The sequence below is a fragment of the Hipposideros armiger genome, unplaced genomic scaffold (assembly GCF_001890085.2).
Source record: "Hipposideros armiger isolate ML-2016 unplaced genomic scaffold, ASM189008v1 scaffold_4118, whole genome shotgun sequence".
Lineage (NCBI taxonomy): Eukaryota > Metazoa > Chordata > Mammalia > Chiroptera > Hipposideridae > Hipposideros > Hipposideros armiger.
In genome coordinates this window covers 1-3,832 of record NW_017735313.1, presented here as the reverse complement: position 1 = coordinate 3,832, position 3,832 = coordinate 1, and the positions used below count along the sequence as shown (strand labels likewise).

General features: G+C 42.0%; 1 pseudogene; it reads right to left on the bottom strand.

Moving 5' to 3' along the window:
- Positions 1-1,567: 1,567 nt before the first annotated feature.
- LOC109378821 (heterogeneous nuclear ribonucleoprotein A3 pseudogene) lies at positions 1,568-2,854 on the bottom strand (annotated as a pseudogene).
- Between the last annotated feature and the right edge of the window lie 978 nt (positions 2,855-3,832).

The following is a 3,832-nucleotide window of genomic DNA, read 5'->3' as shown; positions in this document are numbered from 1 at the left end:
GTGGGGCGCAGCCCACTGAGTCAAATGAGCAACCTTGTTTTGTTAAGAGCAGGCGCTCTTACCAAGTGACTAATCCGGCCACTCGTTGGCTGCTCAGCGACAGCTCAGCTCAGGCGCAGCTCACTGGCCCATTTGGGGATTGAACCGGTAACCGTGTTTCTCAGAGCTCGCGCTTTATCCAACTGAGCCATCTGGCCGGCCCCCATCACTTACTTTTTCTGATGAATTTTTTGTTTTTTTTCAAAGTAGGTGTACTAATGTGAAATTACTTCAATTTTTGTCTCAGGAAATATTTATTTCTCCTTTATTTTTGAAGAAAAATATTATGTGCCACAGAATTTTGAGCGAGTTTTTCTTTTTCTTTTACAATTTTAAACATTTCACTCAACTCTCTTCTTGCTAGTATGGTTTCTGAAAAGAAGTTTGATTTAATTCTAATATCTGTGTTCCTATAACTAAGGTGTTTTCTCCTGTGGCTTCTTCAATATATTCTTTTTGTCTGGGATTTTTGCCTACTGTGAACATGAGATACTTGGGTGTGAACTTTTGTTTATCATGTTTAGTGTTTTCTGACCATCCTAAATCTTGCCGTCTGTCATCAATTTTAGGAAAACCTCAGTGATTGTTACTTCACTGGTTTCTTCTGTGTCTTTCTGTTTTTCTTTCCTTTCCAGTATTCCCATCATATGTATTTAACGTTCTGTTTTAAGGAGGTTGTCCTAGGGTTCACGGCTATAGTTTTCTGTTTTTTTGTTCTTTCTTTGTTCTAGACTTTGCTGAAATAGATTTTTTTAAAGTACAAGACACGTTAAGAACAGAATAATTGGGCATATTTCAAAATGTTGTGTTTATTATTTCTTTCCCAGTTTTGGAGACACCAGGTTGCCCTGTGACCTAAAAGCTCTGATTTATCTTAAGAAGAGAAGTTCATTTCAAGATTTTCTTTTTTTTTTTTCTTTTTTCTTTTTTCTTGTGAGGTTGGGATGACAGCTTCTAAGTTACATGAATGCCAGACCAGAAACCGGCAGTCTCCTGCTCTTGTTCTTCATGATTGATGGCTGACAGCATTAGAGCCTCATCCCCCCTCCTTCCCCTGTACCCCACATGTGTACAGGGTGATAAGAAACGTTAGTGCTCACTCCTTTGTGGTAGCAAGTCATTGAATCCACACAAGCTCCTGCCCTTGTGTGAACTCTCACCCTAGTCGACCCCCTAATGTCATAAAAAACAAGTCCATGTACCTTTCCTTCCTCTCTCAGGCTATTTCATGCCTACTTGAGAGGCCTGCCTTTCTCTCCCCAGAGACCTCAGTTATGGGAGCAATAACCCCTTTCATACCCTAGTGGCTGAGCGCGGGGTCAGCAGCTGAGGGATTCCCATGCTCAGGGGCTGAGCCGTCATTCTCCTGTACTCCATGGGGGAGCTTAGAAATGACAGAAGAAGGGAGGGCAGCCTCTAGGGTGGCTGCTCAGGAAAACTTCCTCCAGATTGGGAAATTGAGATGGTGTGTCTCTTGGAGGAAAACACTGCTGACACCTTTAGGTATTTTACAATCGTGAGCAANGCCACCCCTACTATGTTAGAAGGCTCTAGACTGGTTGAACAGCTATGCAATAGGTATACCTGATAGTGTCCTCAGAAACCCCTTCACTATGGAGGCTTCAGTATAGAGTTACCCGTGATGGCCTTATGTTGTAATTTCTATTTCCCACTTTCCTTAGTCATAGTAACTAGATGTTTTCAGATTTATTAATTGTGTCAAAAAAGCCCCAGCTATTTTGTTTTTTCTCCATTGATGTCCCAGAATTACATTGATTTCTTTGTTATTTTTATTATGTCTTTAATTCTGCTTACTTTGAGTTTAATGAGCCATTTTTTGTTGTTGTTTCCTAAGGTAGAAGCTTACATTATTGGTCTTTCTTTTTCTAGTGTATTTATTTGAAGACATAAATTTTCCTGTAGGTAGTGCTTTTGCTGCACCCCACAACACTTGATTAGTTGTATTTTCTTTTGAAAAGTTAAAAATTCCTTAAGTTTTTATATTTGGTACCACTAGCACAATTTATAGGGCAATATACATGATGTAATGAAAAGAAAAATAAAAAGCTACAACAGATAAAAGACCTCAGGAAATACATCTAATTGACACTACATTGCATTAATCAATAGCTGCACTTTTTGCAAACCGAGGCTATGACAGTCCTAAACAGGAGGGGTTTCCTGTTTAAGCTGCAGTAACTTTTCTGAATATGAATCACACTGTCCCTTCTGTGTCCTGTTTTTACAGTTCCTCTAATGCATTTGGGACAACTGTCTCAAAGTGAGCTGCAGCCTCCTGACAACTCCTCACTCTCTCCTGCTAAGAGCTGTAGCCCTTTTCTGCTGAGTTTTTAGAACCTTCTGCTACCATATCCACCCTTTCACCACCAGATCCATAATCACCACCATAGGGACTTCCTGAGCTGCTTCCACCATAATTTGATTGTTGTCCACTATAATTCCCCAAATCATTATAGTTCCCACCACCACCACTGCCAGAATTCCCCCCTGCATTGTAAACATCATATCCGCCTTCACTGCCGCCATACCCACGACCTTGGTTTCCATAACCTGGTCCACCCCCACCATAGCCTCCTCTGCTGCTACAGCCAGGACCACTACTATAGGTGCCACCATCACCTCCAAATCCATGGTATCCACCATCACCTCCTGCATAACTACCTCTGCTGCCACCTCCACCACCATAGACTTCCACCAAAGTTTCCACTGCGGGCAAATTTACCTCCACCACCTCCAAAGTTTCCTCGGTGACCCATAAAGTTGCCAGATCCACCTCCATGACCTCTTTGTGATGCAGTGGACTGCATTTCTTGCTTAGAAAGCGCCTTTTTCACTTCACAATTATGCCCATTAATAGTGCGGTATTTCTGAGCAACAGTTTTATCAACTGTATCATGAGCATTTAAAATTACAAAAGCAAACCCCTTTTTTTTGCCCCCATGCCTGTCTTCCATAACTTTAATGGAGTCAGTCTTGCTGTACATTTCAAAGTAGTCTCACGGATTATATTCTTCTGTATCTTCTTTAATACCAACAACAAAAATTCTCTTCACTGTTAGATGGCACCAGGGTTTACAGAATCCTCTGTAGAAACAGCTTTCTTTGGTTCCACTACACGCCCATCAAGCTTGTGTGGTGGAGCACACATTGCTGCATCCACGTCTTCAACACAAGGGTAAGTCACAAAATACAAGTCCCTGGAACACTTTGTTTGGGGGCTCTCTCATCACCCCACTATCTGTGAGGGTGCCCCATTTCTCAGAATTTTCTCTTAAACTATCATCTGTAGTTTCAAAGCTCAGGCCACCAATAAGCAGTTTTCTCAACTGCGCTGGTTCCTTTGGATCATGGCCCACCAAGGGGCCACCTGTGCAGCTGAAGGAGAAAGCGAGGCAGTGGAGGGGCCGGGAGAAGGCCTCCCAGGTCCTCTCCCTTCCTCCTCCCACCGCCCGTCTAAACACAGCGCAGGTCAGCCATCCCGTCCCCTGACCTCCCCTCTCCCAGCCTGATTAGTTCTATTTTCATTTCATGTAGATCGAATAATTTTTTCATTTATCTGGACTTTTTCTTTGATCCCATGTATTATGTAGAAGTGTGCTGTTCAATCTGCACATATTTGGTTGTTTTCCAACTATCTTGCTATAATTTATATTTAGATTATTGCCTGTGGTGTGAAACCACATTTTGTATGATTTCTGTTCTTTCAAATTTGTTAAGGTGTGCTTTATGTCCAAGGATGTGTTCTATCTTGGTGAAGGTTCCATGTGAACTT